This window comes from Neopelma chrysocephalum, unplaced genomic scaffold, assembly GCF_003984885.1.
Source record: "Neopelma chrysocephalum unplaced genomic scaffold, ASM398488v2 Primary Assembly neopelma1_138, whole genome shotgun sequence".
Classification (NCBI taxonomy): Eukaryota; Metazoa; Chordata; class Aves; order Passeriformes; family Pipridae; genus Neopelma; species Neopelma chrysocephalum.
The window spans coordinates 3,098,698-3,122,413 of record NW_020897800.1 but is presented as its reverse complement, the minus strand read 5'-3'; the positions used below and the strand labels follow the sequence as shown (position 1 = coordinate 3,122,413).

Genomic DNA, 23,716 nt, shown 5'->3' with positions numbered 1-23,716 from the left:
TCTAAACACGAAACTTCAGAGAGGTACCATCAGAAGTGGGGTGAGATGCAGGGCCTGTGCTGCTCTGAGGAGAACCACTGAGTTATATCCTGAGGCTGAGCATTTTTCCTGTTTGCTGGGATGCCTCTGCTTTATGGGACAGGTTAAACATGCCCAGGGAAGCCTCTTGAAGGCTGTTGTCCTCTGCAGCAAGAGGTGCTGCAGGGAGGATGCCAAAGAGGGCACAGCACCACCAGCATGGCGTAGGCAATTCAATAAATTCAATAAAACGTGTTCAATACATTTTACTGAATTTTTAAAATTTATTTTAGCTTGTCTCTCACTAAACTGCCCCCTTGTTCTTTTGAACTGCAGCCTCCAATATTCTCCCCCGCCCCTTTGTTTTTCAGCTCAGCCTTTTGAAAAGGGGCTGGATTGTGTTTTTTCAACCTTAATTTGTGTTTCTTTTCTCTTGGTTGTGTTTCACTGCACTTCATTACGTTTTCGAGTGAAACCAGAGTCTGACAAAATGATGTGAAGAACCTTGAAATGCGTCTTCCTTTTAGGGTGGGAAAAAAACCCAACTAATTGGAGCCTGTGGAGCTTCTACCTGTTTGTTTCTTGTGAGGTTTGGGGTTTTTTTCCCTCCTCACTTTGTGGATAAGGAGCTTTACATTTATAGAATCATAGAATCAGCTGGGTTGGAAGGAACCTTCAAGATCATCAAGTCCAACCCTTGATCCAACCCCGCTGTGGTTCCCAGCCCATGGCACTGATGCCACATCCAGTCTTGTCTTAAAAACCTCCAGGGATGGAGAATCCACCCCTTCCCTGGGCAGCCCATTCCTATGGCTGATCACCCTCTCTGGAAAGAAGTTCTTTCTAATATCCAACCTAAACCTCCCCTGGCACAGCTGAAGACCCTGAACCCTCTTGTCTTGCTGATGGTTGCAGCAGCTTTGATCCAGGTGCCATCCGGAGTGCACAGGGATGTCCTCGTGTGTCACTGATGCCCAGTGACTGCAGGGCAGGGCACAGGCCCTGCAGAATTGCTGAGGGCAGGACTCCTGGAACACTTCACCCAGTTGGATGGGCAGCTTGAAGATGTAGAAGGCAGTTAAACGTGGCTGGAAGCAAACCGGAGCACCCGCACGTGGAAATTACCGAGGAGGGCCTTGGGGACACCAGAAAGTCCCAATATCCTCTCCAAAAATTGGGGCCTCAATTAATGCAGCCCCTTTCTCTGGCAATAGGCAGAGGTGTTGTTTTAGTACCTCCTTGGAGGTAAAAAAAAAAGAAAAAAAGCCTCCTGTGGAACTGCGTGGCCGAATCTGCATCTGGGGAGGCTTTGCTGCAGTTGTGTTTCATTTGGCCAAAGCCAGAGTTTAAACCAGCAGCTCTTCCCTGAGGAAGCAAACCAACCAAAGCTTTCCCAAAGCAGACTCCTCTGTTTTTTTTCTTTTCCCCCCCCTAGATTTTGTAAATCATCCCTTTCTCCCTCCAAATAACAAGACCATTTCTCATTCCTGTTGCTGACAGCTCCCCCTGAAAGCACCTGGGAGGTTCTTGCAGGCCAGGATGTTGTGTGGGGTATGAAAATGAATATATTTTGTGTGCTCCTCCTTTTCCCAGCCTGGTGTGGAGCACAGTGAGCCCTTGTCAGCAGAGGAGCACACAATAGCATTCTGGTAATTAGAATAACCATATGCAGTGGCAAATGGGATTCATGATAAGCAGAATGTAATTGTGTACCCTGGAATTTGAACCGTATCCAAATACTCTTATTCAGATAATCAAATCTGGTTAAACTCTTAAAAGGCAGATAAATTTCAGTATTCTGGTTATTTCAGTAATCTGATTTTTTTTTCTCTCCCCCCCTGTTTTGTTTATTTGCTTCTAATCAGCAAGGGAGAAAATGAGGAGAGGATGTTCTTAGGGGAGGAATCCAAGACTAACTATGATACCTGCCCTTGAGCCAGGGAGTCTCCATAATTTGGGAGCATTACATGAGTAACCACAGCAATCTGAAGGTGGAGAGATGTGCTGCAGGTGGACTGTGGGAACCTTTGGTTGTACATGTGCAGTATCCTGATGAAATCCAGCCTCACCAGTCCACCCTGGAAGTGGCACCAACTTGGAAATCACCTGTGAGTTCCTTTACTTTTAAGTGTGCAGGTGAAACCACCTTTGGCTTCAGGTCCTGCAGGATCTCAGACAAGAGCTTTCAACCTGGGCTCGCTGAGCTTCACTCCAAAAGCACTGCTCACTCACACAGCAGGCCCAGACTAAGCTGAAAAATAGGTTTTGGGGTTATTTTGAGTCATCAGCACTTAATCCATGTGCCACCTTACCCACCAGCATCCCTGATGCCCCCTCAGATCCAGCACAGGGCACCTGTCTCCTGTTGTCTCACCCAGAGCTGATCCTGTGCTCCAGCTGCTCCCTAAAGCTCCTTTTGGTTCAGGGGTGGGAGCGTGGCCACCCTTCCCCTAGAAAGCACCAGACACTGAAATGTAATATTGAGTAAATCTTCAGATTGCTGTAATTCCTGCTAAAAGTTGAGGCAGGGATGGTTTTTGTGATGTGTTGAAAAACTTTGGATAGCTTTCAAAATAGTTGCTTGCTCTCGGTTTCAACTGAGCCCAGATGAGGCTTCTTGCCCTGTTTTGCAGACTCCTGAAGTTCCAGCCCTGTTTAGTGTGTTTGCCAGACTTCTAGGAGAGCTCTCTGAGCTGCAGTAAACCTTTGAACCTCTTGAGGTTCCTCGTCACAACCAAGTTCTAATAAAAAAGTTTCTTCAAGTGAAGGTGAACGGGTGAGGTGACCAGAAGGAATCGTGTCAGCATTTCCAGTGTAAAATCCCTTCTGTCTGAGGTTTAGGAAAATCAGCTGTAAAAAAAAAAAAAGATCACTCCAGGCTGAAATTTGGCAAACAAGATTTCAGACCTCAGACTGGAACAGTATCATTTGTGGGGTTTGGTATTTATTTTTTACTCAATGGCTTAAGGAAACACATTTCCTTCATGAGTATTTTCTGCTTCCCACCCCCTTCCTTGGCAAGCCCTGCCTGGGATCTGAAAGTGAAGGTGGGTTCTTCCTTCTTCTGCATCGTTCACAGCCCTAAAGATTCAGAGCCAAAGCTCAGCTGATGATAATAACAAAAATTCAGCTTCCTGAACACATCTGTAGTGAGTGGCCATTGCTGGAATCCTTGTGGTCTTGTTCATATCTTGCTCATATCAATAGGAGGTCTGAAAATGCATATAAAGTGTGATATAAGGGATTAATACATTGAGGCACTGTTTTCTGTGTCATTATTTGGGAATATTCTGCCCTCTCAAACCCTGTTTTTCTGTGTATTGTGACTAAATTGATGTGAAGTATGTTCGAAAAGCGTGGGATGTTCCAGCCAATCAATCCTCAAAATCAGTTCTGGATTGGAATTTTCTTCTTGTTCTTGGGGAAATGAAATAGCAAATTTGGGTTTACATAAAGTGAAGTAGGAAAAGCAGGTTTGGGAATTCTTCTCTCTGCTGAAGTCCATGAAGGGAACAAGCAGTAAAACAAGTGATGCTGCTGCATAACTTCCTAGCCCAGAGTAAAGATTACACCTTGATCTCAGGGTGTCTCCTGAGGGCAGTGGCATGGGCTGGTGCCTGGATCTGACTGGGGAGAACTGCTCCAGTGACATTTCCTCTCCATTTGAAAATAAGTATCCAAGGAAATTGTCTTCACGTTTCCTTCAGCATTTTGGGAATCAGAGGGTTACACCAAATAACCAGACAGGATTTTTTTAATTCCACTGTTGCTTTCGGGTGAACCTGGCTGGGCTGGGACTGAGATTTCCTTTTGTCCACAGAAGTGGGAAATCAGTTCTGGGATTCTGAAAAAGCAAGAGGCCTAAAAGGGTTCCCAGACCAGAGGCTGATGCAGGAGCACGTGCTCTGCTGTTCTCCCTGTCCCACCATTCCACAGGAACTTCCATCGACATGTATCGTGATTGAACATTGTCATTAGATCACTGCTTTACCCTAATTACCCAATTAGGTATGATTGTGCTAATTGGGTAAAGCCACAATTGGCAAAAATCACCGGAAAACAAACATGGAGCTTCGTGCCACCAAAAGGAAGTGTCTCAGTAGACACTGGGACTGTGCCTTGCTCTGCTCCCAGGAGGGTGTTTGTTGTGGACTCAGGGAGTTACCACAGGCCCAGGCACTGAGAAATGATGTGAAGGCACAGCAGGAATGGCAGTTAGAAACTTCTTTTTTCATATTTGATCTCAGTTCTTAAACTCAACACTTCCGTAACAGCAGGAGACACTCTGATTGAAGGGGTGACTTGGCTGCGTGGCACTTTTTGCTGCTTGAAGTTCCAGTTCCTCTGGGGATGGAAAGATATTTTCAGCTGTCTGAGCTTGGGGACAAAATACCTGTAAATTCTGAAGCCAGGGGGAATAAAGGGGGAAGATTTGCCAGGATAATCACAGAATCAACTAAGCTGGAAAAGACCTCTCAGATCATCGAGTCCAAATCTGTGCAGCAGGATGGGGAGGTGTCTAAAAGTTGCCCAGAGGGTGAGTTAGGGGTCAGACCCTGGGGTAGAAACTGCTTTGGTGGATAGAAAATACTTTGAGTCCATAGGTTACATCCAGGTCCCTTATTTCTGCCACATTTGTGCTGAGTGGCGTTGGCACGTGTGGGAACTTGGAGGAGAGGTGTTGTCCAAGCAACAATTCCCTGGCACCTCGGAGCAGGGCTCAGTGCTGGGGCAGGAGCTCGTGTGCCAGGCAGGGCACAGCTCCCCTGCTCAATCTAGAGCTGGGGGAGGCAGTGAGAAGGCTCCTTGAGCGGGTGCCAGCTCAGAGCTGACAGCTCAGGGCTTGGTGAACGTGCTGAGGAAGAGATGGAAGAGCAGCAAGTCATGGACAAAACAGCCACAGTGGCCTTTGCCAGCCTGAGAAGAATTCAGGTTATTTAGGTGCAAGTTGAGAGTAAAGGAATTTTTTCAAAGGGAATTTATTGTTGTAGTATGTGTATGAAAAGACTTTTGCTGAATTGAGGGTACAAAACTCTTTACCTTCTATTTTGGAGCAAATTATGGGACAAGTTTTCTTGCTCAGCTCTGCTTAGAAATACCTGGTCTGCAAGGTGTGCCTGTGATGTTAAGAGCACCTTTCTCATCTATACCTGATCAATTTATATATCTATGTGCAAATTGTATAAATATATATAATATAAATAATATTATGTAAATAACAAGGTGGTGTTAGATCATGGATTGGACTTGATGATCTCAGAGGTCTTTTCCAACCTAGTTGATTCTGTGATATAATATTACATCAATTTATATTTATATTACATAATAATATATATGTATAATATATATTATGTATAATATATAATATATTATTATATATAACATATAATATGTATTTTATATATTATATTTTATACATAATATATATTATATAATTATATAATATATTATATATGCTATATATAATTATATATAACATATAAGTCTATCTGAATGTGTCTATACATCTGTATCTGATCAGTTTAATCAATAATTTTACAATGCTTTGAATGATGTAATATTAGATATTACAAGACTGAGGTGCAGAAAAATACTTGCAAGGATGAGTTGTGGAAAACGTGAGGGGTTTAGCCATGTGGTGCTGAAAGGGTTCAGTTTATAGCTGCAAAATATGAAACAGAATGGTTTTTAAAGTCTAAAGGGGAGTTTGTCTCCTATGTCACAGAGGGATTGGGTGGGATTTGGGATCTTCCATCACCCCAAGTGAGCACACAGGTTCCTTGGCTTCCATAGAGCTACTTCAGTTACATCACTGGGTCTCATGTCAGAGACCAAATGTTCAGTGCACAAAAATGATGGTGTTGCATCAAGGATTTGGATGGTTTTAGACAACAGTAAAGCTCCTGGTCAGAGTACAGGGCCAGAGAGCCATGGTTTCCTTATCCAGAGTTGTGCTTGGATCACTGTTCTAACTAATAAAATAGTTCACAGTGACTCTGCTGTTAACTAAAATAATATGTTGTATTTCCACTATTAGGTCAAAGTAAACTTTACCAAGTATGGAGTCATTAGAAATTTGGATCCTGTCAACATCATGGACATTTAAACCTTGCAGAAAGATTGTTTTGTGGGTTTTTTTCCCAAATATCCTTCTGCTGTTGCAAGCTGGATTCTGAAGAGTGATGCTATTTCTCATCTTCCTCCTTTATTTCTGTTCAGTCCTGGAATGTAAAGGTGCCTTTTTCACAAGCAGCAGTGCTCCTTTATCCTGAGAAAACAGGACCAACCAAGCACACGTGCACTGAGCAGAGCTCAGCACTCTTTCCTGGGGTTTGATTCCCATGGAATCCCCTTCCAGCCCGGAGCTGCTGTACCTGAGAGGCAGCATCTCAGCCCTCATCCAGCTCCACCAGCGTATTTTGGGATGCTAATCCCTGTTTGTGAGCCTTTTAATCCCTGTTTGGGAGCCATAATAAAAAGGCAGCTTTAAGTAGCACCTTGGTGGGTGATGGGAGTGAGTCACAAGGATAACATCCTGGCTGTTTGACTGTGCACTAATACAAGTTAAAAACATGTTCCTTGCTGAGGGAACACTGTCTGGCTGCTGGCAGAGGCTCAGGGTTGCGTTTTCTAAAATGGTTAATTTTAACAAGGGTAAAATTCACTTAAAACTTTCTACCCCCTTTTGCAGTTCTCCTAATCCCACTCCTGCAATCATCCTTTAAACATCCGGGAGCCGAGGCGCCTGTTCCAAGGTCAACGTTATGTGTGTTCAAAAAGGAAGAGACATGTCAGGACAGATTTCATCCTGAGCCTTCTTAAGTGCTTTTAAAAAAAATAAAAAATAGATGTATGTATATGTTCTGTGCTGTAGTGCAGATGCATCTGCTGTGGAAGGGGGGGGAAAACTACTTTTTTTTTGTCCAGGGACAAAATTCCTTCTTGTGTGAAAATTGATCTACACCTAGCAGGAATAACCCTGCCTTGCTGTGTCTTATCTAATCACACATGTAGGGGAGCTGCTGTTTGTCCAAACAAAGCTTATTTTTTACTTCTAAATCAGCTGAGAATCCGGAGGCCTTTTTTTTTTTTTTTTTTTTTTTTTTTTTTTTTTTAAGTGGAAACCCCTGGCACAATGTGTCTGCCGTGGAGTGGTGGGTAGAATTCAGCCTTTTTGACTGCATGCATCCAGGTTGAGGTAGTAGGTTGTATAGTTTAGAATTACACCAAGGGAGATAACTGTACAACCTCCTAGCTTTCCTTGGGTCTTGCACACAACGGCGTGAGGAGCGACCGTAATTCCTCAGCTCTGGACACGTGGAACAGCAAAGAGCAGGTAAGACGAGCTGAAAACTCCTTTTATTTTCTTCTGCCTCTCTAGAACTCCAGAAATGTTGGTTCTCTCAGTGTTTTTTCACTTGTTGGTGCAGTGTTATTGAGTTTTTAGCAAATCCAGTGGATCAGTAATGCTTGTGTGACTTTATTATCCTTCCAGCAGCACAGTGTGTGACATCCCCAAAAACATATCAGTGTTATTGCCTCCATGGTCAGCAGTCAGGAGTCTCCAAAGGTGAAAACATCCTGTGTTGTATCTTTTCCCTTTCCATTAGTCTCTGGCTCAGTTAATTCCACGCTGGGAGTTAAACCCTGTGGTGCTGATGCTTCAGGATAAAGGGGTTTTGTCAAAGTACCTAAATCTACACAGCCCTCAGGAGAGTTGTTCTTAGGGATACCCACTCAGCTAAAATGGTGATTCCTGAGGGTTTTTCCCTAGGTTTGTACAGTTATGTTGGGAATTTGAAAGTTTGATGCTTCTGGGTGCCTCCAGTAGAGCTGGTTTGCTTCTCCCTCCCAGCACTTCGGGTTCAGGAGCTGTGGGACCACCCCAAGTGTTGTGGAGAAGCTGTGGGACAAAAGATCCCCTGTTCTAAAATGCAGGGAATATACCAGATGTGCATAAATGCTGTTGAAATCTGTGCCTTTATTTGCCTTAATATTTGTGACCTAAAAAACCCTCCGAAACCCTGGGGTTTTATCTCATAAAGTTGGAACACAAAAGTGAACATCTTAATGTTGGGAGTGTTCAGGGTTCAGGTCCCTTGGCAGCCTGGAGGTGGTGGCCAGAAGACCTGATCAGGGTCCAGAACCTGAACTTAGATCTTTTGACTCCGTATATGACTAATTCTGGCAAGAGTTTTTGAGTTCCCAGAAATAAGAGGCACTGTCTGCTAGTGGGTAAACTTTCTAAGTTAGTGAATAAAAGTAAAGAGTTGTCACTGGCTTAATTTCATTAGGCTAACCTAAAAGTGTGAACATGATAATGATATTTCAAGGTATCTAAGTAACCCAGAAGAACATTGTGGGGGTTTTTTTCTGGTAAAATGGCATTTAAAAACTTGAATATCTGCAAATCCTTGTTTACTGAATGCAAAGAGAAGCTGGAGGGTTCTCGAGCGTTACACAGGGCTCACTTCTTATCCAAAGGGTGGATTAGTGGGATTTTATTTCATCTTGTTTTCAAAGAGGTTATAGATGTCACTGCCATGGTTTATAACTCTGTAGTTGCTTAGGACAAGGAAAGTTTCTGGGCTAACACAACCCTGCTTCTGTGTTTCATGCATTAAGGACAGGCAGGTAGTTAAAAACAAGGAATCTTTTGGGCATGTTTTAGGCAGTACCTTATTTCCTCCCCCCCTATAAATCTTTCTACAGATGGAAGTGCAAATTTTCAGCTGTAAATCCACAAGCTGCATTGACTCCCATCCAGAGCAGAGCTGTTCCATAAGGGTTGGTTTTGTTATCCTGTTTGGTGCTTCTCTGGGAGCACAGAGTGGTAAGAATCCCAAATAAGAACAGTCTCTTCTTGTTTTGTTGGGAGCATTTTAGATTTGCTTTGCACAGCTATAAGCTTCAAAAATAGTGGTGATTTGTCCTAATGCAGTTTGTGGCTATTAAACATAACTTCATGCTAAGTATGTTGATGGTATGATATGTAAATTAAATGATCCATCTTGCCCCAAAGAACAATAATTAAAGAGGAGAATGGTCAGTGGGAAACATAATTCAATGTGCATATTTTTCTTCTGAACAAAATAGCATTCCAGCTCTCCCCCTGATGAGAGGAATGTATTGTCAATTAATTAGACTTCCATCATATGTCCTCGGATGCCCTTCTATCATATGCCTTCCATATGTCCTTATGTCATATGCCTTCCATATGCCCTCTGTGTAATTAAGCTTCTATCATATGGCTTCTATCATATGCCATTTAAGTGGATTTCCAGGAGAATGTGGCAGTGTTACAGTTATGGACCTTTTGCAACGAGGGAAGGAACAGCTCATGAGCTGTAAATTGGAAGAGGAGGAAGCAAAAGGAAGGTGGCTCGCCCTGAACAGTGTCTGTAATTGCCAGTTTTGTTTCTCTCAGCTTGAGCAGCGAATGGGAAAAAGTGTCCTGTTTTCCTCCTTTTCCATTTCTGTGCCATGCCCAGTTTTTATTCTGTTGAGCCTGTGAATAGCCAGAGAGATAGCAACTGTTTTTCAGGGAACGTTTCCACTGGAATGTGAAATGCAAAAAGAAACAATCCCCCTCCCAGAAAAGTGTTTGTCCTGCGATAGCAAAATGTGTAAACTTTGCTCTTGTTTTTGTCCCTTAACATGAAGTAAAGCTTAAGAACAGCATGGAAAGGGAATTAATGAAAAGGGGATGGTACAGTTCCCTTCAGCACACATCCCTGTTCTCCCTCATGGACCAGGGGTGTGGTGTTTTGGTGGGAGCATTTTAGATTTGCTTTGCACAGTTATAAGCTTCAAAAATAGTGGTGATTTGTACTAATGCAGTTTGTGGCTATTAAACATAACTTTATGCTAAGTATGTTGATGGTATGATATGTAAATTAAATTATCTACCTTGCCCCAAAGAACAATAATTAAAGAGGAGAATGGTCAGTGGGAAACATAATTCAATGTGCTTTTCTTGGCGTGGGGATTGCTTGGGAGATGGGGTTCTGATGTACAGGCAGATGCAGTGAGATGGAGTCCAAATTTACTGTGACTTATTAAGGATAAAGACAAAAACCAGGCACTGATGTTTATATACATAATGAAGAAAACTGGAGACATCCAAGGCATGATGAGGTCTTGGAGTGATTTCCAAGGCAAGGGCAGATAATGTGCTCAGTTGCCTTATGTACAGTTGTGTGTCTGTGCATCCTCTCATCCCAACAACTGCTGAGACTGTTTTCTGATCCCAGTCAGATTTGGTTGAAGAGCTGTGACTTCCAGGACTATTCTGCTCCATCCAGCTTTACAGGAACTCCAGAAATCCCAGCCATGTATCCAGCAGTCAGGAAGGAGGTTGAAAGGACAAGGAGAAGGTAAAATAGTCCCATGTACTGCGGTCTCCAAACCATAAAATGCAGAGCAGTTTGTGACATATCCCACTTTACCTGAATGGAATGAGAACAGTTCAGATTCCCCCTGGCTGGTAACCAGTGTGTCCCTAAAGATTTTGTATTCCAGCTGTTAGAGAAGGCTAAAACCCACAGCATCATGATTTCACTGCTATTTTGATGTGCTCTGCCTGGATTCAGTCAGTATTGACCAAAAAAAGGTCCTATATTGGCTGTGCAGGCATCGTGCTACCCCCTGTTTGGGATGGAGGTGCATTCCTGAGGGATAGCTGACAGGTCTTCCTTTAATTTTCAACTTTAATTTTCAACTCAATCCTCATTTAAATCACACACACACAAAATACAGCCAGTCCATCTGAAAGCTCTGTGTCATTAGGGAAATTATTTGGGAAAAATTCATGTTGTGGTCCTGCCCCATCATTAGTTTGCTGGTGCCACAGTTGTAAACTGCAAATTAAGGGAAGCCTTTAAGCCTCTTGTAGTGTACCACTGAAATTATCTGCCAGGAATTATTACCAAAGTGCTGTGTTCCGAAATACTTTGGTTTGCTGGGCAGCAAGAAAATACTTGCAGTGGTGCCCATGGCAGATTTTCTTTTGCTTCTGTGTTTTCACATGATTGTGATACTTGTGGAAGATGAAACTTTCACTGTTAAAGGGATTTTTTTCTTCTATTTTTTTCTGTTTTTTTTAAACAGTGCCTTCCATCTATTTCCACACCCAGCTGAAACTCTGCTGCAACACTTCTAAATCAGATGCTTGAAGTACAGTCGAATTTGTACATAAAAGTTTTGTAAGAACTGGGATGGAATAGAGTGGAATGCCAGAATGACTCATTGTTTAATGAATAAGGCCCTAAGTGTTCTATTGATGCCATTTATAAATCTCTATAAAATGTATAGAATTCATGTCATAACTGGAATTCCAAGCACAGCAACCTTGTGAGCTAAATGATGATGATGATGATGGGGTTCTGCACAAATTAATATGGATTCTAACACGCTTCTGCTTGAAAGCTGCTCAGACAGTTAAAAATAAGACAATTTCATTACACAGATTCAAAACCCAGAGCTCAGAAATGCTGCCCTTGGAAATTCCTGAGGAAGGAAGATGTTTCTCTGTGTGTGTGAGGGTTAAAAAGCATAACCTATAAGGGAAGCAGATGTCCTTCCAATGAGATGGAGGCATCGATTGCAATGCACAGTGCAATTGGAAAATAAAAGTATTAGCTGGTATAGGGCAGCTCAATATTTGGAACTCTTCTGTTGGAGATGAGCAGTCTGAGGCTGGAGCAGAGATCTGATCACACATCCCTCTTTTTGATTTTTTCCTTCTCGTTCTTGCTTTTTCCCTTTTCAGAGCTCGGCAGTTCAGGTGTGAAACCAGGTGAAGTTCAGCATTTCCAGTGGGAGTTTTTGAGCTGAGTTCTGTATCCCCTCAGACTTCAGCCAGAGACAAACTCATATAATGTGTGGGGTTGGACTAGCAGGATTTAACCTGGTGAGAAAAGCTTCCAGTCTAAACTGGAACAGAAAGGAAATCTGATGTTTGGAAATTTCCCATAGCAGAGGAAGATCCAAAATGCTTTATTTGGGAACACCCCCCCTTCCTTTTTTTCTTTTTAATTTTTGTTCTTTAAAGAACACAAAAATTCTAGTTGCCCTGACTCCTCTGATGCTTCAAGCAGTCCCACTTGCGTATATTTAGATTTATATATTCAAAATATAAAATGTATTCTCCCCCAGCAAATAATTTGTACAGGCTATAGGGTGAAATTAGCCTCTTTGTGCAATGTCATGGCCCTGTTTCTTGGTTAAATAAGTTCGAGAATCAGGTTTCTGGGGCAGATATGGAAAGAAATTGAAATTCTTCTGTGTTCTGTGCAGTGGCTCCTCCTTCCCATCACCTGCACTCGAGACCCCTTGGAAGAGTCCTGTTGGGGAGCAGTGTGGGCATAGCTAATACTGAGTCTATAATTTCTGTTTTCCACCTGTATCCTTATAGAATCATAGAGTGGTGTGGTGGTTTGAGACCCCCAAAAATCCAATTTCCAAGTCCAAGCCCCCCTCCCACAGCTCACCCCGGTGTGAGAGGGGTTTTCCAGACACAACACAAGACTCAATATGGGGGGAAGGGAATTATATTACAATTATTACACAAATAAATATTATAATACATTATATACACGATCTCAACTATCTCTCCTATGGTAAAGCAATATTTACATTGGATCAAGTCTCTTTTCCCTCCAATAAAAGTCCAGAAGGGAAGAAGGAAAGATCCTTTCCAGGTTCAGGGCAGCAGTGTCTCTCTTTTTCCATGCAGCAGTCGTAGCTGGAGTTGTTGTAGCTGGATCTCTCTCTCTCTCTCTCTCCATTATAAGTGGTTTGGGTTGGAAGGGACCTCAAAGATCATCTGGAAGGTTCCCATGTCAGGGCAGCTTCGTGTTGGGGTTCAGGGCTCTCTGTTGGGTCAGTGAGGAGGGATTTGCATCAGCTTTGACTCACCCTGCTGCCACTTTTCCTTCCTCTAAGGACAAGCCCGTGATTTCCCTCATCTTGTCCCTGTTCCAGGTGTGACACACAGCTCACAGATTTCATTATGGCTCTCATGATGTATTAACCGAAAGTCAGGCTCAAGTCATTTATAATTAACAGTGATGCATTAATGTCGTGCCCAAGGATTGTAGTGTGAGAGTATTTTTGTGAATGGGGCATTTTTTTTTTAATTCTTGCAACTGTTGATGTCCAGAATAGCCACAACCAGGCAGGCAAATGGTCAGGAAAGACAGATTTATTCTTTTTATTTTGTTTACTCATTGACTTCTTGATGGGTGAGTGGACCTTGTTATTCCTAGATGGAGTGGAGATATAACTCAAGCCATGAATGCAAGTTTTTATGAACATTTAAGGCCTTGCTCCTGTTATAAAATTGGAGTGGATAAACCCCTGCTCAACACTAATGTGAAAATCCTCTGAGTACTGTCTATATTTTTTTGGGCCCAAAGACAGAGCACAGCAGCTGTTCTACCCAATCTGAGAAGACAAAGAGTAGCTCCAAAAAGTGCCAGCAAAAAGGGTCCAAAGCAGGGAGAAATCTGAAACTGCTACAGGGAAATGTTCCCATTAGAAAGGAAAACCAAATGGATGTTAAAATGAAAGGGAAGACTGAGAATCTCACAAAGTGAGTGCAAGGAGACATGCAGTGAAATTAAATGGTGACAAATTGAAAATGTTTTATAAAGCAATTCTTTCCCACCAGTATTTAATTAGGAAAGGAGCCTAATTGCTTTTAGAAGTTAATGGGAAGTTTGCAAGTCTAGAACAGATTAGATACTTGTGTCTTTAATAACTGTCCATAGAATTATGGTAATTCATTATGCAAACTTTAGAATGGAGTTTGGAGTTGATGTTTCAAGGTTTAGGATGAGGTGCAGCACTTCAAGCCCAGGGAAAAAACAGTGGGAAGGACAGCTCTGGCCTGTCCCAAGCTGCTAATACTTGTCACTATTAGAGGAGGTATGTTGGAGAAGGCTGGATTCTGGCCCAGTCTATATATGTCCCCTGCACAGGATTAAGCACATAGTTTGCCACTGGCAAAGAAAAGGGAAGGGTTGATAGATGTTTGTCCTTCACTTGGGTTCATATATTGAAAACCTGCAATACTGCAGTGTTAATAATAGTTATTCAAGAGCGTGGAGCACTGAATAACTCCTTTCCAGTGGTGAAAGGATTGAGTGTCCCCTGTCCAGAAAGGAAAGCAGAGGATGGTGAGTGATTTACCCAAGGCCAGGCAGTGTGTTATTGGAGGGCTGGGTACAAAAGCCAGGTCAGTTGGATTGAGGGCTGCATCTAAACATATGCTGTGACCTTTTCCCTCCCCATTTCTTGGAACCCTGGTATTGCCAGGAGTAATAAAAGTCCCAGAAGCAGTGAGGGGGGTCACACCTGGCTCTGCCTTCACACCCACTGTCCAGTGTGAGGTCAGAGCTGATCTTCACTCCCAGAGGATCCTGGCTGGAGATCTGTGCTTGGTGCTGGATTTGGGGTCACTGCAGCCCCTGCAGAGTGTAGGCAGGCCCTTTGTATTCCTTGGCTTAAGTGAGATTTAAGGAATTGCTGTAAACAGCAGGTCAAACCCATTCTGGGATTAATGGCACTGGGGTGGGTTTATTGAAAAGTTTGTTTTTCTTCTGTTTGAAGTGGCCTCTCATCTCCTCTGACAACAAATAGCAGTTGTGGCATCAGAGAGTGGTTTGCAATAGTGGTGTTTGCAGCCTGTCAGCTGCCACAGCTTCCCCTTGGCTTCCCATTTCCTTTCATAAAGGAGGTTGTTGGATTGGGAGGATGGGATTTTAAAAAAAGAAAGAGGAAGAGAAGGAAAAACAGGAAGGAAATGGGAAGGGAAGAAGGCAAGACTCGATTGCTGTCTGCTCCAGATCTTGTGGTTTGAGTTGATTTTAGAAAGTGGCTTTTGAAATGTGAAAGAACTTATTTTATAAGAGCCCTAAGATAGTTCAGTCACGTGCTTCCCCTCATTTGAATGTGGGAATAATTAGTGAATGAGAAGTTAAACTAGAGGAGGTGTTAGTGGACAAAATACAGTCAGTGCCCATTACTTACTATGTTGGTAATAATGTAGTTAGACTGTGAATCAGGTCTGTTTGTAGGTTTTAGGGTGGAAGTTACTGATCAGCAATATTATATTTATTTTTATTTTTAGGAATATATAACATAATAATATATAGTTTATGGTGCGTGATATTATAAATATATTTATAATACACTATTTATTTTGATATTTAGTTTATTACAGCATCTAATAAATCCACAAGGGCCCTCTACCCAACCTGTGCCGGGGCTTCCCCACCCTCCCAGGGGAGAATTTCTTCCCAATATCCCATCTAAACCTCCCCTCTGTCAATTGGAAGCATTGCTGGAGTAACAACAAGGACAAAACGAGTCTCTCCTTTCCCTGGGTGTCCGAGGGAGCTTTAGAAGCTCCAAGAAGGACGGAATTCACTCGAGAAGCTCCAAGTTTGTAAAGCAGCTCCCTCGCTGCCTGGTGCCACATTGCATCACATCTGAACGAGGGTTTTGCATTATATATTAGCCCAGCTCTGTCCTCAGATACCCTGCTCTGGAGAAGACCACTTTTAAATCTTTAATGGGGCATTAGAGCAATTTGCCTGTGATTTGGTTTTAAGTGGGCAAAGGAGAGTGGTGACAAACGAAGCAGGGAGGCCCTCAAATTCTTTGAATATTCCATGTTTTCCTGGAACTGTTGGGAAAAGGCTGCCAGAAAGGTCTTGGCAGGTTTTCTAGGTGGCTGGCCAAGTCTGAAGCAAACGTGGATGGTTAACAGGCTAATGCAGCTCCGGTCCCGAGTTCATACGTATGTAACATACGTTTTTATTTAAGAAATCCCACCACATGGAGGAGCAAATGCGGTGCTAATATATCTTCCTGAAAGAAAATAGCAGGGGGAAAAACACTGTCATCTTGTAACAATGAAATGAAGGATCTTTTGCCCTTGCTTTTTGGGGACTTGGGTTGTCAGTTGGAGGAGAGAAGTGGTAGGAAATGAAATCAGTAGACAGGCAGTGGCTTTCCCACGAGGGCCCCACGTTAATCAGGAATGGCTTATGGAGCAATAGTTGGTGTCTGAGGAAAGAGGCAGAAGTTGTTCAAGGAATGGATTTCCGTTGCTAGATTGGCTTTTTGTTGTTGCCACGCAAGTAATTAAAAATGGCAATTAAGCAAGAAAGTGATCAAATGGTCACTTGGGACCTGCTGCTGCAGTTGGGTCCATGTGGACAATCAGTTGGAGAAGGAAGCAGGAGACCACCTGTGTGGGTCAGATAATGAGAATTAGGGGCTGTTACTGAACCATCCCAGGTGTAGGTTGGGTTGGGAGGGGTTTCTCTGTGCACCAGGGTTGGGATCATGGTTCTGTTTGGTCCCAGGGAATTGGTGTTTACTCTGGTGGCTGGTGGAAGTTGTTCCTGGGAAACACAAGGCGGGATTTCTTCGAGACACCAGGTGAATTAGCTTTGCCATTTTAATATTGTCTCCACTGCGAGGGATTCTGGTTTGTGTACAGCTCCTGGGGCTTGTCCTGTTTTATTATTAATGGGGCAAAGCCTCTACCCTTAGAGTGAAACAATTTATTTTTCTTTATTAAACCATTGGTGCAGACCCTGAAGTTGTACCCTGGACTCCCTGTGGGGTCTTGGATGAGTCACTTATTTTTCTTTGGTTTTATTCCCTGCCTACAAAATAGAGGTCCTTGTTCCTCATAAAGAGTGTTGTAAAGACAGAGGAACTGGTCTTGTGTGAGTTGTTCAGGGACAGTCATGTTGGAATTGCAAGTGGAGAAATCTTTGTGAAGAAATATTTCTGATGGACTGCCTTTGTGCTGACAGCCATTCATTGGTTCTACAGAGTTAAAATTGGCAATGTCTGTAATCTAACAGTATTTTTATTAGTAAAATCAACTTGGAAAGGTTATTATTACACTTGAAAAATCCTAATTAATGTTATTTATTATCATAGCAAGTTAGATAACCTGTTAGTGTTTTATATTATCACAATAAGTTAAGTAACCTGCTAATGTTACTTATTATCACAGTAAGTACGATATTCGGATTTTTCTGTTTGTTTTCACCATTTTCCGTCTCATTAAAATGTTCTGCTGTCCCTTTGCATTATAGAAACCAGCAGCTCTGGGTTTAGGGTGCAGCAGAGCCTGCAGTGCAGCGTGAAGTGATGCAGAAGTGTGGATGGCACCGGGAGCTGCTGCGCCTGCTCCTGCTGCTATTCCTGGCACGCAGAGACTGAGCAGCGTCTGATGGGCCAAATGTGAGTCCTCGGAGGCTGCTGTGTCTCCCTCGCCTCCTGACACTCATTCTGTCTGTCACATCCCCCTGGATGTGTGGCTCTGTGGTGTTTAGTCTGCTCTCAGCACCAGTGGAGCAGCTGAGCAGGAGTCGCTGTGACGGGCTCGGGTCGAGGTGCCCAGGCCTGTTATTGCTTTGACAGCAACACCTAAATAAATGTCCCGGCATCCTGGAGTCACCCTGCGAGGGGAGACTCCCTGTCCCCAGTCTGAGTGCATCAGGCAGGCAGGAGAAGGAGCAGAGATGGAGAGGTTTGCCCAAACCAGGGAGCACGTGGAGCAGGGCTGGGAGCAGGGGCAGGGCTGTTGGATCCTCCCCACTGTCAGCACGGCTGAGCCGGGATTCCTCTGCCTGGTGCTGAGCCAGCTCCTGCCTCTCCCTGGGCAGGGAATGGTGCCTTGCACCCACCAACCAGCTGGAGGGAATATTTCAGTGTCCTACCTTTGCAGTGCCTGAGACATGTATTTATTTAATGCGAGAAATAAGCCTTCATGTGTTAATTTATTTTTTTTTTTTAAATTGTGTCAACTGTAGTACTAGAAAACCAGGGAAACGTATCTTTGTTTTATCTTTTAAATAATTCCACCCTCTCTTTAAAAAGAAGTAAGTGCTGGTGAGAAGGGTGAAGTCTGACAAGAGGTCAGGGGATGTTTAGGAATGACTGTGCTTTGAGGTTCTTCAGGTCCCTGTAGTCTCTCAGGGCTCTTTACAAACATTAATTAAGGCTCAGAGTCCCAACTCCTTTCTTAGGTGCAATAGTTATGTTATCAATTTGTGTTGTTTTTTCTGTAGGGAAGAACTGAAAATAGTCCACAGTGAATTCCTGGAGGAGATGGGAAAAGATCTGTGGGCTGCAGGCCCCCAGTCTCTGATTTACAGTCTCTCCTTTACAGGTGACCTTAGCACTCCTTTCCTATCGAAATACAGTTCATTCTAGCTGTGCTTTTAGTCTCATGGATATCTAACTTTAATTTAATTTTCTACTTTTCCTGCCAGGTCAGATTCCCAAAATGTCCCCAACCTTTCTGCGTGTTTCTGAAGTTGAATTTGGGTTCAGCAGTTTAGGCTCTAATTGAACAGCCTCAACAGGTATTATTTTCACTGGCTTTTTCAGAAAAAAAAAAGAAAGAAAGAGTTCATTGAGAGACACCATATTTTTCATGCAATGATTCTATTATATTTCAAGTGAAGTTTAAAAAACCATTAAATGTTGACCAGAATTTTTTTTTTGTAGCAGCCTTTTAGGTTAATGGGTTCACATAACTCCATCTCTTAGTAACTGATATATTTCAAAATATCAGATCTTAAAAAATTACATCACCAAAACAGGTTAGATTTATCTGAAATCAGAGGGAAGTTCTTGGAGCTTTCATTGTGAATCGAGTCTTCTTTGAAACTTTGGGTGGACCTGAAACCGTGTGAAATATGAGGGGTTTTCAGGTGCTTTCCGTGATGTGGAATTGGAGGATCATTCAGGAGGAGATGTAGTACTTTTTTGCATGACTTCAGGCACATAACTTGGAGTTTCACCTTGAGTTTTAGTTCACTTAAATCCTTTATGTTTAGGAGAACTCACGGACCAGGGCAGATTGGTGACTCCCCACAGACAAAACACACAGAACTCCGGGCACAGTGTTCCCACTTCTCCTGCTTGTGCTTTGATAGGGGAGGAATTAATCTCTGTAACCTTTCTTTTGGAATTCCTCTGGGATATTGGCTGACCCATTGTTGAACTTCTCCCTTTTCCCCAAACTTGGGTTTCAGTAAGTACTATTTCAATTGTTCTCCATTATCCAGGGATTGGTAGAGTTGGAGCTCAAAGAGAACCTGTTTTCAGGACTGGGGAATGGGGAGAAAATACAACCACCACTTTTTAAGCTGTGCTGTTGTCAGGATAGTGCTTGGGTGAGGCAATACCCTGTTGGGTTTGGAGCTGAAAGCTGGTGGGTGAGTCAGGATAAAAGGAATTGGTGGTGGTGAAATGGAATTTACACGATCTTCAACCACACTCCATCCTCTCTGTTGACTGACAGGGCATCAGATGGGGATAACAAAAGCACTCTGGACACAGCAGCTTTCTTCCAAGGACCTCAATCCCTCCCAGGACACGGTGAGCATTGTTGTGGTGGTTCTGTATTATGGGCAAGCAAGGTAAGAAGTGATTTTATCACTGACTTGATATGGAATTGGCCAATGGTCTGCAAAACAGTTGAGTTCAAATTAGAAACTTTTGGTTGTCAAGCTCCTCACTTGACAGAGTGATGTTCTGGAAATATCCAAGTCATGATGCCTTTGCTCAGTTTTGCTTTCCATGGCTGTGCCCCACACTGTGAATTTGTACCATTCCTCACATCATTAGAATCCTTTGTTTGTATTAGTAAATGCTTTTTACTCCTCTGAAGACATTTTATTAAATTGTAAACTATTCCCATGTATTCTGTCCCTATAGCTGAGCTATAAGTGTTATTTTGGAGATATTTCCTAAGTAATCTCTGGGTAGTTTGCCCAGAGTGAAGTTATTGACTTGTCTCAGAAAGGCCTTAAGGTTTTATAGTTAATGCTTAAGTCCCTAAAGCTTCCTCCCTGGCTGAACATTCCTTCTCCTATGAATTGCTAATTCCAATTGATCTGAGAAAAAAAGAAAAAAAATAGTTTGTATATTCTCTACTTTCTGCTCTAACTGTGCACCTACCAAGGTCTCTTCTTGCTTTGATCCCATCTCTGTGATTAAATTCCTTCTTCCTTTCTGTTTTCCAGCTTCTCTCTGCAAACTTCCTCTCACTCCATTTCTGCAAGAACTTTTCCTGCAAACCAGGTCCCTGAGAGGATCACTGAGGGGGAGGCCAATTTATTTCTATTTATTTATAAATGAGCTGCAGAGACTTGGCCCCTTTTTAAACATGAGAACAATTTTCGGGCCTCTTTCAGTTGTGGTTATTTCACTCAAAAAAAAAAACAAAAAACAAAAAAAACAAACCCCAAGCACAAAACAATAGAGAAATATGAGGAGTTGTGGAAACCCCTCAAACTTTCTCTGTTTAGATTTTACATTCCTGGTGGTCACAGGGCCAGGTGATGCTGCCAGTTGTGTTTTCTTCTGGAGTGCCTGGCTTGGGTGATCCCAAAGCACCAAACTGAGTTCATTGCTGTGATCAAACCAAAATGACACCTCTGGTATTGGTTTTTTTTTTTTTTTTGTGCCAGCCTGGAGGCCCTCAAGGTTTTGGAATTTGAGCCTTTGAAAAACAGGGTTACTGGACTCTAGTAAATGAAGTGTCTGGATGTCAGTGATGATTCATAAAAGCAATTAAAAAAAGGAAAGTGCTTTTTCTCTGAGTGTAACATCTTGGTTTGAAGATGCCCTAAAGTGAGTGTGTGCTGCTCTGTTTCCAGCAGAACACTTCTTATCCTGTGGTTCTGCTGATGTAAACCAAATTTTTTTCACACAGTCGGGGTTGGAAGGGACCTCTGGGGTCACTCAGTCCAATCCCCTGCCAGGGCAGGGTCACCCGGAGCAGGTGACACAGGAACGTGTCCAGGTGGGATTGGGATGTCTCCAGAGAGGGAGACTCCACACCCTTCCTGGGCAGCTGTTCCAGTGCTCTGCCACCCTAAATTCTTCCCCATGTTGGGCTGGAACTTGTTGTGTTTTCCTTTATGGCCGTTGCTCCTCGTCCTGTTGTTGGGCACCCCCGAAAAGAGTCTGGCACCATCCTCTTGGCACCCACCTTGGAGACATTTGTATGTGTTTGACAGCTGAATCTTTCTCATTTGGTTTCTATTTCAATATAATTCACATTTCTTCCTTCTTAAATTTGAGGAAAAACTCAACTAAGGATGTAATATTTTCCATGGGAGAAATGTGGTTGTTGCAACATAAATGTTGGAGGCGACAGAGAATTGAAATTCAGCAAATAGGATTTTTTTTCACCCCCCGGTGCAACTCTCTGGCATTTCTGAGCTGCCCCAAACACGAGACACCTCATTTGTACAGCTTTAAATTGATTTTCAGGGAGCAAGAGTGAGCTCTGCTAAAACATGATGAAGGTTATGGTTGTATGCAAAGATCCATCAGCGTGGCCACGTTTCCTAAGCAAGAAACAGACCCTGAGCCATGCCCTACAAGCTTCCTACATGGCTTTTCAAGCCATCCCAACCAACCTGTTACCTCTTAGGGATGGTTATTAGGCTGTTTTAGAGCAGGCACTTCCAGTCTTACTTCCTTGTCCAGGTGGATGCCTCGTGCTTCTCTTGAACATGTTGAAGTCGGGGCTTCCATTTGCTTTGCCCTCACATCCTGCCCTTGGTCATCCCTTGGATACATGCTAAGGGAAGCAAAATAGTTTACTGATTTATCATGGATCATTAGATGGAGTAACTGTTCTTAAAACATCACCAGTATGGATACAATAATTAGAGATGTGCTTTTGTTAACACTGCCAGCCTCTACCCTCTTGTACAGTACCCTTGGGTACTAAATAATTACCCACTTTGTGTGGTTATCTAGCTCACTAATTACCCACAAAAATTGGGGTCAGGTGTTAACTGCTTGAAATAAGTATCCTCCGAAGGCTTGGTAAAATTGTATAAAGAAATTATGTGTTTGCTACAAAACTTAAAAAAAAAATCAAATATTTTTTGGGGAAGGAAGATAAGGGAAGTGGAAGGAGACAATGGATGCAAAATGTTCTGTGTGATGGCAAAATCTTGCTGTGGTGGTGAGAGAATCTGAAGGGAGTGAAAGGATGGTTGGCAGATACAGTCTCTAATCCAGTCTACTTTTCCCAAAGATTAGATCCTTCAGTACACAGGGTTGGATTCTTCCCCTATCTAGGCTGATGCCAATCAGGATTATGCTGGTATAAATAAGAAAATTTGTATCTGTGGATTCCCAGACTGACTTTGCTGCATAATCCCACCTCTTCCATCACCCAGGGACTTCTGCATTGCACCCAATAATTTAATTATGTATTGTATATTCATTTCCATGTGTTTATTTTAGCTGTGTGCATGCAGAATTTCACTCTGAGGCTGCTGCTCATAAAATGCAGTTTGCTTTGAGCAATAATTTGATTCCTGTGCTCAGGGAGTTACCCCAGTGAGTCAAAGATTTCTAGATAGCCCCACCCTCCCCAACTTCCCGAACACTTACACTGCAGCCACTTTCCCTTTGCCAGACCCACACAAGATGTCTAACTAGCCAAAATCCCAAGAGGCAATCCCAGTCTCCTGCCTCCCCTGTTTCAGCCCCAGAAAACTCGGAAATAAAGCCCCAGAAGCCCTAAAGCCCTTGAGACACCCGGCACGTGTAGCAGAGGGATGTTTAATAGCCTGTCTTCCTAACCTGGTTTCTTGCATAGGTGCTCTCTGTCTTCGGTACAAAGGAAACAGATTTCAGTGGGAGCTCAGAAGGTGTTCCTAAAAATCCTTTGGACCATCCCAGGGTCTTTGGATGCCCGGATACCTTTAATTCCTCAGCGTCTCTGCAGTGCACGGCATAACAAAGAAACCGCCTTTATTTATTGCTGTATTTTGTGGTAGGTGCTTCGTAGCCAGAAGCACCTTCTGTTCCTCCACAAGCACCTTTTGGAGCCTGTGTGGATTCAGGGATTAGAGATCACCAGCCTGAACGCTCGGGCAAACCGGGGGGGGGGGGTGTCTCAGGAAGGCCCCCGGGACGAGGTGTGTGCTCGCCCTCGGGGGGTACCTGCGCCCCACATTGTGTGGAGCATCCCTGGAAAACGCAGGGCTCAGCCTCCTAAGGCACAATGCAGATTTAGTCGTCATCTTTGTCTCTCCCCCCGCTGCCTCCCCGCTCTGCTCCCCGCTGATGTTAACTGTCTGTATTATTATTTATTGTTATCAGGGGATTTGGTTTGATCAATGAAGTGTATATGCGTCTGACGGACATTGGGAGAGGAAATGCTTGGAGAATGAGTAACATGTCTGCAGTGGAGGGTGTGTGTGAGGGAGAGGGAGAGCGAGCATCGGCACTAGAAACATTGACTGATGAGTTCATTTTAAAATCCAAGGGCATATAGCTGGTAAATTAGCACATATTGCAAATATAGTCTGGTGCGAGAGGCAGCAGTGCTGCCATTGAGCGGAGGGGTGGGTGTGGAGGGGAAGGGGGGGGTCGAGGAGAGGAGGTTGTCAGCTCTAAAGTCATCACGGGCATGAGCCAGGCAGTCTGCCCTGCCTCACTGCAGACGTGGGGCGTGCGATTTCCACGGGCGGCTGCGGCGCGGCGGAGGGGGGGAGCGGGGGGCACCCGGGAGAGCAGCAGCGCTGGATTTTATTGTTTTAAAATCCAGAGCCAGCCGGAGGGATGCGAGGCGAAGGGCTGCAGCCCCTCCACTTCCCCCTCTCCTTTCCCCCTCCGGCCCCCC

The 23,716-nt window shown here is 43.5% G+C and overlaps 1 long non-coding RNA gene across 2 annotated transcripts in view; it reads left to right on the top strand.

The window, feature by feature from the left end:
- The window catches only part of LOC113975341, a 73,778-nt gene extending 54,335 nt beyond the window's left edge, over positions 1-19,443 (top strand). For both annotated transcript variants that reach the window (XR_003536810.1, XR_003536809.1), the window contains 4 exons: positions 17,142-17,289; positions 18,120-18,220; positions 18,324-18,416; positions 19,361-19,443. This is a non-coding gene — a long non-coding RNA (uncharacterized LOC113975341). The remainder of the gene's footprint in view (positions 1-17,141; positions 17,290-18,119; positions 18,221-18,323; positions 18,417-19,360) is intronic.
- The last annotated feature ends 4,273 nt before the right edge of the window (positions 19,444-23,716 follow it).